This window comes from Anoplophora glabripennis, unplaced genomic scaffold (genome assembly GCF_000390285.2).
Source record: "Anoplophora glabripennis isolate ALB-LARVAE unplaced genomic scaffold, Agla_2.0 scaffold70, whole genome shotgun sequence".
Lineage (NCBI taxonomy): Eukaryota > Metazoa > Arthropoda > Insecta > Coleoptera > Cerambycidae > Anoplophora > Anoplophora glabripennis.
In genome coordinates this window covers 849,052-862,543 of record NW_019416247.1, presented here as the reverse complement: position 1 = coordinate 862,543, position 13,492 = coordinate 849,052, and the positions used below count along the sequence as shown (strand labels likewise).

Below are 13,492 nucleotides of genomic sequence, written 5' to 3'. Positions count from 1 at the left end.
AAAAGATGATTATTATCAATCAGGTGACTAATAGGGTAATAGGAATTACGATTTATCGTAAATATCATAATCATTTAATTCTTTCACAAATAATTACAATGATGGTAGGTGGTATCTACTTGGAAGAAATGTTTTCATTTAGAATTTTTCGTTAGCATTTAAAAAAAAATAACTATGACATGTCGAAACAATTTGTGAATTAGTTACAAGTTAGTTTCTGCTAGGTCATGTTTTCGAAATTACGGTCATTAAAGATTGAATAAATAAATATCGATTTGTCCAGATGAGAATATTCAGCAGTGGTGCAGTTTAAACAGGTTATAACTGGCTTAAAAACTGATTCCGGTATAAATATGTTCCTGATTAATTCGTATTTTAAGGAATTTCCAAAACTAACGCCAGTCTGTGACTGAAACAGGTTGCTAAAGAAATATATTTTTAAGAAGGAGGAAGAATATAGACGTAAATACGCAATATATTTAGCAACCGGTATATTCCTTCGGATTGTGTCCGTATACTGATTCTTTTTTCCTACAGTGACAAGATATTTGAATTACAAATTGCCTTGTCGTACATTAAAGTATACAGTGTTTTTTATATTATGTTAAACGTGAACTGTCTTCAGAATAAATATCGCCAATTTCAAATGGTGGTTTCAAATTCAGTAATAATGAGTCGAAAGATATAGATAATAATTCTTGAAATATTTTATTCTATACTTACCTAATCTAAAATTACTTTTACAATTCTTACATATAAAATCTTACAGACATTATGAAATTATGAACAACAAATAATATAATTAAATGAAATACCTTTTGCGGTTGAAGTTGCAAATACATGATTGTGATTATCTCAGTCCTATGTCAGCAAAGCTTAACACTTTTATCTTTTGTTGTGCATTTGCAATAAGACTATTTGTCATTCACAAATTATTTTTTTAGTTTTTCAGTAACTAGTAACTACTTACATTGTTATTACCAGTGGTATGAAATCAGTATTTTCTTTTTCTTGTTAACATAAATGAAGATCTAAAGAACTCTTTAAAAAAATTGCGCAATAAACATAATATTTAAGTAAAGTCTGAGTTGGCCATGATTTTTTTGAAACAACTAGCATTTTCCCCTATTTCTCTAGAGAATTTTCCTTGATCTGAGAAGAAAACGATATTAAATTATCTTTCATTCTTTCAATAAATTCTGCCATTAATACTAATCTTTTATATTATAACGTGGCACTATACCCAGAAATATATGCATTTCGAGATACAATCTATTTCTGGGTACCCTGTTAGCAACGAAATAATATTATTTCCTTCATTACCTCCCGTTATGGAATAACTATCTAATAATTAACAATCTCACAACTGCCTCTATTTTATTTGTAAATAAAGCACCACATTTTGCCCATACACGGATCAGAGGGGAGCAATAAAATCGGGGGGGCTGCCTTCTTAAGTAATTTAATTGCGCAATAAAAAAATTTAATTGACTTTTCTACATAACGAAACAACCGCCGCCTTTTACCAATATGGAATTCGCGTCGTTTTTCTCTGTCCTTGGTGTTGCTGAAATTATCATTCAACCTGATCGTGACGAGACAGTTCGCAGATTGAAAGGTTTCACACACGTGTTCCTATGAATTAATAATTAAAGTTAAGAATAGCACAGGAAAAAAAATTGTCAGCCATAAAAACAGTTATAGTTTATAGTATTTATTCTCGAATGTTACTAATATGAACGCTTTTACGTACCTACACAAATCTGTTTTTTATTATAATAAAAAGTACTTTCTCTTAGTGTAGAATTACATATGAATAAACTCCAGGGTATTCAAAGCTTGTGACATTTGTAACCAAACATGACATTAACAAGAATATATATTTTAATAACATACGTGGTTCAACAGGTAACATTAATTTATTGGGTAGTTATTTTGTCAACCTCATTTTTTTGCAACTACCATAATCATACTTTATTCAATTTGACATGTGGATAATATAATGAGAATGAACAACCTTACAATGCGCATATTATTTTTACAATATTCCATCAAAACGGTATTTTTTTCTGTTAAGGATACTTAATTGAATAAATGGTATAATTTAGAGAAGTATGTTTAGAACATAAGAATATGAAAATGTCTCATCCAATTTTCAACATTAACAGAAAAAATTAAAATTGATGGTCAAATTCGGTTAAAAATATGTTAAAAAATGCTAAGGAATAAAAATAAGAATAAACAAATATTAATTATCTGCTCCCATTATAGTAAAAAGACTATTAATACACTGTTTTTAATGAGGTAAGTGGGTTTTACCGTAGAAGTGGAAGTTGCTATGGGAAAAGCGATTTCGAGTTATAAATATTTGATGAACATTACATATTAATTATTATGAATAAATATTTATAGTAATTGTACTGTTATTACATATAGTAACATTTGTAAAATTTGGATAATTATTCTCCTCGCGTTTACTAATTGTCACATTTTTCTCAAAATGATTTGACCGCTCCATTTCAGTCACCGAAGGCTCAATATTATCTGACTGATTCATTAAAACAACATGATGCGACGTACCTACTACTAGAACCTGGAATTGAAGTATCATTGTAAAGAATCCTGTTGACTATTTCATTTTTGTTATATAAACTGTCAGCAACATAACTTACTGCAATTGGGATCACTAATGCATCAACTCCTGTATTAGCCAGTAACGTTACCGATGTTCTTCGGAATGAATGGCCTGTATATGTTTCAGGATGTTCTAGTTTCGAAAACTGTGCAATCTTATTAGGAATCATAGAAAGGGTATTCTTGCCGACTAGTTGGTTGTAACATATACCTGCTTGATAGCGCATAACAAAGCGTGAAATTTCAGTTTTAATTTCCAATCTAATATTGATATATTTCTTGAGAATTTTCTAGTCGACAAACAGGATCCAGACGAGAAGTAATTGTAAACGTACCTACGGAACATATGATTTTTAGAATTTGGAATTGTAACTACAATAATGTCATCAAAATTTTTGAAATTGACGTCCAAAGTAAGTTTGCATAACTCATCAGGACGGCTTGCTCCTGCAATGCTTAAGACCGTCACTACCTTCATTAGTAAATATGTGTTATCGGGTGCCTGAACGAGAAAATCGTTGATTTGTTCTCTTGTAAAAACGTTTGAGATTTTAGGTGTATAGCTCTAAATAATTGACCAAATTTCAGTACTAGAGGGTTTTGAAGTTAAAAAAAAAATAAAGTTAATAGGCAATTATTTCATGGATCTCTATTATATTACCATGTATAGTTTCAGTTGAATTCGAAAATCCAGTGGCGCGCAAATGTCGTTACAGGGGAGCTTTTTAAATTATAAGCCATTGCCTAAAATATATTTTTTGCCACTATGGACATATTACTGTATAGAATGTACTCTTATTTCATATCCAAATTAGTACAATTTTCATGATAAAATCAGTACAGCATGTATTATACCTGTTCCATGAAAAAAAATCAACATTTCTTTTTTAATATTGTGAACAAAATCATATAATACTTCTAGTGGATAGTCACGACTTTTATTTATTTTTCTAAACTTAAAACTCAAAAAGTAAGGTATACCAATAAAACATTGTGCAACACTGAATTAATAGGAGTTATTCTCAACATTCTGTGAACATTTTTTATTTTAGTCACTGGCGTATCACTTACATCAAAAATATTCCCTGTAATGACAAGAAACAAGAGAATGTTCTTTTATAGTAAATTTTTTACATTTTTTTATTTTAGTCAGTAGCGTATCAGTTACATAAAAAATATTCCCTGTAATAACATTTGTATGCCACTGGATTATTCAATTCAGCTTACACTACAGCTGAAAATTGAGGTCTAAAATAGTCTTGATATCAAATTAGATAACGATAGGCTTTTCAGATATGACTAAAAGTAAGTTAATTTTGTTTAATTTCAATACAATATCTTGAACCAAGGCAGTCTTGAAGCGATAGCTACTTTTTCGGACTTTCTAAATGAATCTGATTTTTCTGGAAAACTGTTAAAGATAAGTATGGACAATCTCATATCAGTCGAAAGGGCATTCAATTTTGCATTCACCCATGAAAATTAATATGGGTCTTCCCATTTGAAAAAAAAAAAACGTTTTTCAACTCGTAATATTTTCTCAGTATTTCCGAGTCTGAATAACGTACACGTTTTGTTCACAGATGACAAGATAGAGTAATTCATGCACAAACGAACTGTGAAAACCGCAAGTTTCTAACTCTTACGATTTAGACGCTATCTAGCCTCATTTAGAGAACTGAAGTCGTGATTTTTTTTCAAAAACAACTGATTATCGAAAACGGTAAGTTTTAAACACCATGTACTCTTAATAAACTCTACCTAATATTAACCAAGGAATTAAAAAAAGGAATAATATACCGGGTGTTGCATTTAAAATAACAAAGTTATGTAACGCCCATGCGAAATGGAACACCCTGAAAAGCTAAAAATATTTTCTTTACATGGCCCACATGATTCCAGACAACTTTTATTAAAACCATTTTTTTTTAAATAAATTTTACAGTTACAGTCACAGAAGAATCCCTCTTAGGTGGAACACCATGTATATTTTTTTCTATTAACTACCCCATTAATTTCGATCGTGAAATATAGGTAAGAAATTTGACCTATTAGTTAGCATACCAAATAGAGATACGATATTTTTTTGTAGTGTAGTCAAATTAAAATAATATTTAAAGCAAATAAATAATTCATTCATATAAAATATTAATTCGGCTAATTAATACGGTTATGCAAGTAGGCGTTCTTTTACTATTACTATGTCGCTTCTTCCTAAAGCCGGTTCCAATGATGTGGTCCCTCGCCAAATATTCAAACGCAGATGTGTCACATATTTAGCCAAAATTTAAAGTGCCAAGTAGTTTTTACAAATAATTTACAAATGTGAAATACGAGAATATGAAAAATATCTCCTCCAATATTCTTAACCGTTCTATGCAGGATGTGTATATTTAATATTTGTCGGCATGTTAACCGCAAGTGTACAATAACAATTTTTTTTAATGTAGATAAATTACAATTTCCAGTCTGAGTAACTCAACCCCATTGACGCTGTAGTTGCAGTAGATGACGCGTACATTTTGTTGGCGCACCATTTGCATAGCTTTGGCGAATATTTGGCAACTGGAAACAAGCTTCACAAATATTTGGCAAGTGACCATATTATCTGAAACCGGTTTCAGGCATAGTCTTCTCGAAAATGGTGCAGACTTATCAATACCGAACAAGTGTACATTTGCCATGTTTTCCAAGGTTAAAGTTAATAATTTTGACGAAAATGTTTGACAAATGAAAACAAGCTTCCCAATGTCTCACAAATATTTGGCAAGTGACCATATTATCTGAAACCGGTTTGAGGCATAGTGATTTTAATGTGGTAGTAGAGGTAGGTGTAGTAGCGATTTAGATAAACATATATTTAAGTTTAAGTTCAAGGGGAGAGAGAGAATAACAATAGAATTCATTGTTTAAAATTATTTCTCACGGTCCCAAATGGCGGTAGGCGGATAATTTGATTAATTTTGAATGCTCTTTTGTTTTCACCTCGTATCTCAACATCTGCATGACGATTTCTAAATAGTGTCACTTTTAATGTGAAATCTTGGTGTGTTTCGTTTTGAAATATCTCTTTTTTAAATTTGATATAGGTGTGCATAATACTATTTGGTGAAAATCATATGAAGATAACCTAAATAACTCTGGTGTAAGTAAAACGTATATAAAATATTTGAAGGATTATCTTCGAAGTTCGAATATTATATCAAAACTTCTAAATTTGCAAAGCATTTTTCCAATAATTATTAAATAGACAAGGTTAATTTAGACAAATATTAGATGCATTTTAATAATAAATATATTTCAGATGTTCTAAAATCAATCAAATTTAGCTAAATGTGTATTTCTTGAGTACATTTATAAAAACTACGTAATAAAGAAATGTGAACACTAAATTTAGAATTCGTGGAATCGAGGTAATGAGTTCGTAATTTATTATACATTTCATGGTTAAATTATTATACGTTTTGAAGAGTTTAGTGGTTATAATGTATGTCAAGAATGAAAAATGTCGCGACATTTTGATTAATACTGAGAGACACGTAATATGAGAGGAAGCCTCGAAATTTATTCATTCTCAGATAGCTGGTTTCTTTTTCGTATCTTTTAATAGCGTCGCTATTTTATCACGAATTAGAAATAATATATTTTTTACATTCATTATAGATGTAAAGTACAATATTTTAATTTTTACTCATATATTACACACTGCGAACATATACATTATTTTTTAATATTTATATTAAATATACAATTGTGATCATTAAATATTTGAAGGACAAATATTTCTGAAAGTGTAACTTTTTGTTGCAGTTCCAACAAAACTGGTTTGGTGTATATTTTCCTTGAAGCATCCTGGTTTAGACTTTGTCTGCTAAATATACCAACTGTGCTTTGGAAGGAATCTTCCAGGTAGTCTTCCTCTACGGTAGAAGATTCCTGTCCTCTATGTATTTTTAAATTTATATCTTTAGCCCTACAGTCTTCATCTGCTGCCGCCTTTCGACAAAAGAAATGGTCTGAGAGGGCCTGATGCTTTTCCTATTAAATGCATTTCTACAATTTAGGTTGAACACTTTGCTATAAAATATACAGGGTGTTTCATAATTAGCTGCCAACCCTGAACAGGCCGATTCTATGATCAAAACTAAGTAAAAAAGTTCATATGAACATGGGTCTGGAAATGCTTCCTAAGGGCACAGGGACCCATTAAAGAGGGATGAATGGAAATCATTTTTTTGCAATATCTCTCAATCACGTTGTGATAGATGAATGAAATTTGGTATACACAGCTAAATTTTGATGAGCAATTTGATGGACTAATCCATTAAGTGAACGTGCGGAAACATGCATTTGCGGAACAGTAATTAGATGCACCTAGGCTAGAATAAAAATTTATTGTAATCAGTTTTCATTTGTTTTTTCTTCCTAGCATACGATAAGCATTCACTATCGGGAATAATATTAAGCAAAGTTTGCCATCTTATATTTCTTAAGGTTATAACGAAGAGGCTCTTTCTTAAATGGTATAATTAAAGAAAACTTGTTAATGTACATATTCTTTTGTGGCCAGGGTGAATTTGAACATTGAGCTTCATAAGGTTGATGACGCCAGATCTTACAATTACATATTTTTAAAAATTATTGTTAGTCTCGTACGCTTTCTTGTATCGACCTTTTAATTTTTCCGGCCTAATATCGCTTGAAAGTTCTTATAGAATTTCATTTTCTGTTTCTGCCGCTTCAAACGTTCAAACTTGGAAATTCACTTTCTTATTCATTATTACTTAATTCATCCAAATAATAACACAAACTTATTTGTATTATTGAACGACTATAGCTCTCTTATGACTCTTATTAGGACCCATGTTCATATGAATCTTATTTCTTATTTTTATGTATAATACAATTTCCCGAGTTTTTGCATATACATACATTAGTATCACCCTGTAAAGTGTGGTCTGCTAAGCACCAAGAAAGACACTCCTCTAAATTGTTTTAAGGACACACTATTCGAATGAATTGTTTTTTCATATAGTGATCTTCTAGATGTAGTTGCTGTATTAATTACGTTGATCCAGTTTGCAATCCATGGCAAGCTGCGACTGTGTTTTAACATATTTAGCGAATTACTGACAGGGGTAATTACAATTAGCAAGTAATGCCTACCGTATTATCATGGTTTATGGGCGTAAAATTGTAAAAATATTAAACCCTGCCCAAACATATGAAAATAATTTTTATACAGATTCTACTATTTATGTCATAATTAACACTATTTTTTATCCTCCCAAAACCTCCTAGGTTTTCACTCAAACGGAAATTTAAAAAATCTATAACTTTAAGTTTGTATAGAAAATTATTTTGAACTATAAATCAATAAAATTATAAATATATCTGTTATAAACCTAAACAGATTTTGGAGTTTCCCAAAAATAATCATGGATTACCAACTGGTTCAGGAAATAAATCTACAAGGCTCCTACAGGTACATAAAAAAATTCAATAAAATCTTGTAAAATTTTAAGAGGATATTCTGATTCTTAGTGGGTTACACTATTTATTTTTTGATCACACCTTTATCACATTCCAATTTTTTTAAAGTAGTTATTCTAAAAATTAAAATTCTCTATAAAGTTATCCTAAAAAAATAAAGTCGAAGGTTTTTCCTCTGATCATATGGGATATAAAAAAATGTATTATTTAACATTCAAATCATGTTTCAAATTAATTTAAATTAATCAATCGAAATGATAGACATATCTTTCTTTAGTTTTATTTGTGGGATCTTCCTTTTATAAATCACATTCAATTCATCGTCAATATCAATGCAATATGTAAACATTTCTTATACATAAAAAACTGCTTTTTAATTACATAAACGTGAAAATTATGTATCATCTTTATAAAAATCACATTTATATAACGAAAAAATTCTTGCAATTATGCTTCTAGTTTAATAACCAAAATTCTTATGAATTCTCGGACAATTGATGAAGAAATTTTTATACTGGAATAATACGCAATAAAGGCATTTCCCTATCTTAAACAAAAAATTACTAACTGCTCATCTTCTCGAAAGCGGTGCAGACTTATGAATACCGAACAAGTATACATTTTCCATGACTTCTAAGATTAACGTCAATTTTGCCGAAAATAGCAAGGACAATTTTTTTAAGAATTCCCACTATGGACGATTAAAAAATTATTTTAAAACATTAAATAACTTTTAAACAATTTCTTTTGCATTTACAAATTTAAATGGCTTTTTGTTGAAAAAGGTTGGCTTTAGAGATATTAACAAAGTAGATTTTTTTGGTCTTTCCACTTAGAATGCGCAACAATTGACGAACAGTTTCCACAGCAACTTGTATAAATAGGAAACCGATATCTAAGGAACCGTATGACAGCTCGTAGAAATCGATTAGGTACTTGTAAGATACATAATTTACAATAATTCTCCTTCAAACTGCTGTCGTTGACCAACTTATCCTCCATATGCGTGATAGCGGCAACGCCGCGGTCTCGACGTAGCGTATTATTTGAAATTCGCAGGTGTCCAAACAAACAGAATGATCGAACGCGAGCGAGCGAACGCCGAGGCGAGCGAGCTAGCCAAGTGCAACGTTGGCAAATCTAAAGTCTTACTACTTTAGTCAATAGCGAATCTACAGAAACTTTCGTTAGACTTTAGACGTACCTCCGTACCCGATAAACCTCCTTAAGCAAATTTACGCAAATTCTGGTGCACTCAGAACTATAAATACATAGAGTTTGTTTTTAGATGGCCATCTCTATCTCGTCAACGTTAAATAAAGTTTAGCGTGGCACCATATTTTTTTCAAAAAATATAAGTGCGCCAAAAAAACAGGTTTCACCTTCCTTTGCGGCAAATTGTGGTGCTGTCAGAAATGCAAAGAGTTTGTCTTTAGGTAGGGTAATTCGCTACTTTTAAATAAGTTATCCACCTCCAATCTTTTTAAAAATATCAGTGTGGCAAAAGCGATTTTCATCATTCGTTAACCGCAAATTTTTGTACAATCAGCATTGCAAAAACAATGTTTTGGTAACGTCAAATATGAGCGCGGCAAAAAAATAATTTCCAGGGTGAAATTACGGCAAATTCTAACATAATCAAAATTACAAATTTTGTTTACTTTACACAGGGTGTACCTAAATAACAATGTAAAGGGTGATTCTCTGATGAAAATTAATAGGGGTCTTTGGTATAAAGTTTTTTGAAAAAATCCTCCCTTGAAAAGTTATGCCCTTCCAAAAATTTAAAAAAAATGTTTTCCTGTTTTATTTTCCATGTTTATCAAGCTAAAGATATCAAACTTTGTGCACATTATCTGTCAAAAAAAAGTCCACTCTTTGAAATTTTTTCAACCCTGTATTAGTATTTTTGTTGTTGAAATAATCAACCCCTATGACATTATTCCTTATAATTTTTTTTCTATATAATTTTTTCCTTTTAAAGAATATGTCTAAAAAGTCCCATTCATTTACTAACTTTTTGATCTCTTGAAGTTTTTCGGAAAGTTAAAGATTTATGAGAAAAAAATAAATGTACTGCAATACATTTTTAAAAAGATGAGCTGTTTAACACGAGTGTATTTTGCCGAAAGATCTAGTGGCCTGTTCTTTGCAATGGAATCCATAGAAACAAATCTGACTGTCATTTACAAAATTTATCAAAATACACTTGCGTTGAACAGCCCATATTTTTAAAAATGAATTGTAAAACATTTATTTTTCATAAATCCTTAACTTTTCGAAAAAACTTGGAAGAGATCTAAAAGTTAGTAAATGAACGGGGATTTTTATATTTTTTAAAAGGAAAAAATTTTATCGAACAAAAAATTATAAGAAAAAATGTCATAGGGGTTGAAATAATCAACCCCTATAAAAAAATTTCAAAAAGTGTAGGTAGTTTTTTTGACAGGTAAGGTTCACCAAGTTTGGTTTCTTTAGCTTGAAATACAGGGTGTGGGAAGTTAGACTGCCATTACTTCAGTATGAGATAGAGTAATCATAAATGAACAAAAAAGTTGTATATTACAGAGGCGTAAGATTAACAGTTTTCAAAATACAGCGAGTATTAATATTGGGGAGTTTAATCACAACGTGACAACAGCGCTTAACCTGCTAATGCACAACACGTGTGCACGCGGCAGACTTATCCTACGGAAAAAATGTAAACAACTAATTATTGTGAAATATTTATTTCAAGACCATTGTTTTCCAGTTTTTAAATAAATAAAATAAAATGTATCAATTGTGTAGTACGGAGATAGTGTTGTTCTTAAATTTTAGCTGGAAATTTAGTAATTATGAATCTCTTAAAACAGAAACTTTACTTTTAATCAAATTATGTATTTGAAAAATATGTAATTAAAGTACCCAAAGATTCACGTCGTCCAAATAGTCATACGTATTAAAAATAATTTAGGTACTTACCAAAAAGTAAAACTCAGCAATTTTTAAATGCACAAGTACAAAACAAACTACAACATTTGCTTAAAATGTCCACCACCATTTTCGATGCACGCACGACACCTTCGAATCCAATTTTCGCGCACTCGCTGGAAAACACCCCCTAAAAAGGAAATGGTGGTACGCAAAAAACACTCCGACACGGTCGAATCCAGATACCAATTGAATTGCGTATTGGTGCTTGTTGGACACTTTAGTACCTCCTGTTAATAAACCGCCGCGCCGTTGTCACATTGCCCGATATGAATTTTATCGAATTTTAAATTTATTGCAACGCTAATTATTTTTTAGAACTAAGCATAAAGAAGTTCAAAAAGTGATAAACATTGTATTTTATGGTATTCTATGCACGCAGTTATGTCCATATTCCTTTTAATCGAACTTTTGTACATCAAGTTGGAGATTTTGATAATTTTTTTCTCGGAAATGGTTGCGTTTAAGACCCATGTTATATAAGTTTTTTTGTTTATTTTAATGTATTCTATCGTCTGTTAAAATTGAGGCAGTCAAACTTCTAACACCCTGTATATGAAAAATAAAAGAGAAACACATTTTTTTTTAATTTTTGGACGAGTTTTTTCAAAAAATTTTATACTAGACTTAATTAAGAATTAATTCATCAGACAATTGCACTGAAAGAAATGGGCTTATTAAACTGTTTATCTAGAATAATGTGTATAGCGCATATTAAAACTTTTATAACCAATATACAACTTTTATTAAAAAAAAGCCATCATCTCCATACTCCTTATTCAATGAGTTTAACTGGAAGGTGCTTAATACACCTTATGCATCTATGAAATAAAGGTTATAATGAATTACTTATACATTATTAGGTGTTATAGACTTTATGTTCCAATTGTATAGTAGGGAAGATTTGTTGTATAAAGACCAGTATCCGAATTTGTATATAACAATTGTATTAACAGAATTATTCGTTCTTATACTGAATATGTTTCCGTTTTTAACGTGTAAAACGCGTCTTATAATGGTTAAGTGATCGTCACCTCTCGGTGCATAATCGGTTATGATCGTTGTTAAGTTATATTCATAGTCTTGTAATAATAATCATATGTCAGACCCGAGAGCGAAGTGCGCCGACTCAATAAGAAACCTGGCTATTCCAGCCGCTGATTTAGGGTTCGCCGCACGAGCTCATCCCTTCTAAGATTTCAGTAGCATGCTATGCATGAAGCAGAACGGTACTCAACTATCTTATACAGTCCACTTTTATTGTCCATACATGTTCAATCATTGTCAAAATAAACACACAAAACCACAACGTCTTTATTATCTTTACTCAAGAAGAGAAAATACAACAATCGTAAAATTTCCGACAGTCCGCTGTGCATCGACTTACACACGTCTAGTTTGATGAAAATGGACAGTATATGCACATGTTTTGTGGGATACATGATCATATCGCGTTGTGTGAAATGGAAAATTATTATGTAAGTATCTAACTGTTTTATGGCTTGTAATTGTTTTGTTTTTTCAAATGTAAATCTTGTCTAAATCTTAAAAATTATTATTTTGTAGGTCCTATTAGAAATCGCTGATGTTAAGTTTTACATAAGATGGAGGAACAGAAGGTTAACGGTGACAAAGAAGAGCATGGGTATAAAGTCAATCAACCAGAGGAAATAAAATTATATGGAAAGAAGCTCAACCTTTCTGGGGATGCTTCATTCTTAAGGTGGAAGAGTTATAGTGCAAATTCTCATGTAATACAAGAAAATACGGGTGCATCGTTGCTAAGAAAATAAACTGGACAGTTTTGGGAGCGATTTGTCATCATTTTTAATGCTTAAAAGTATGTTTTATGTATGTTTACATTAGAACCTTAGCTTGTAATTACAGTTATCCAATAAAATTTCTGAAAACTTAATGACATATGTTTTTAACTCATACAGAGTATACAACAGTTTAATACATTTATTATTATAAAACTTATAACCAGTACTAGATGTTCTAATAACGATATGGAACACTTTAATAACAGTTATTGCTATTATTTCGTAAAGGGTATAAAAAACGTTGTATACTAGTTATACAATAATTTAATAAAGAATAAGGTTTATAGTCACTATACAACTGTGCTAGCAATACGCGTTTTATATCCAATATTCACCTGTTTAACTGTCACATATAGTATACAATGGTCTTATAATGGTATATAAAATAAAGAATAAAACGCATTTCTTTCAGTGTGCCCCTTACATTTTTTCGGTGTTATTTAGATACACCCTGTGTATCTTCAAATAAGTTTAAATCTGTAGTTAATCGTTTTTACTTAGACCCATGTTCACAGGAAACTTTTTCCTTAAAACTCTATATAATCAAGTCTAGTACCATACTTTAGAAA

The 13,492-nt window shown here is 30.7% G+C and overlaps 1 protein-coding gene across 1 annotated transcript in view; it reads left to right on the top strand.

Annotated features, from left to right (window-relative positions):
* Positions 1-13,492, top strand: part of LOC108903694 (ABC transporter G family member 20) — a 104,925-nt gene that overhangs the window by 25,308 nt on the left and 66,125 nt on the right. The window lies entirely within an intron of this gene.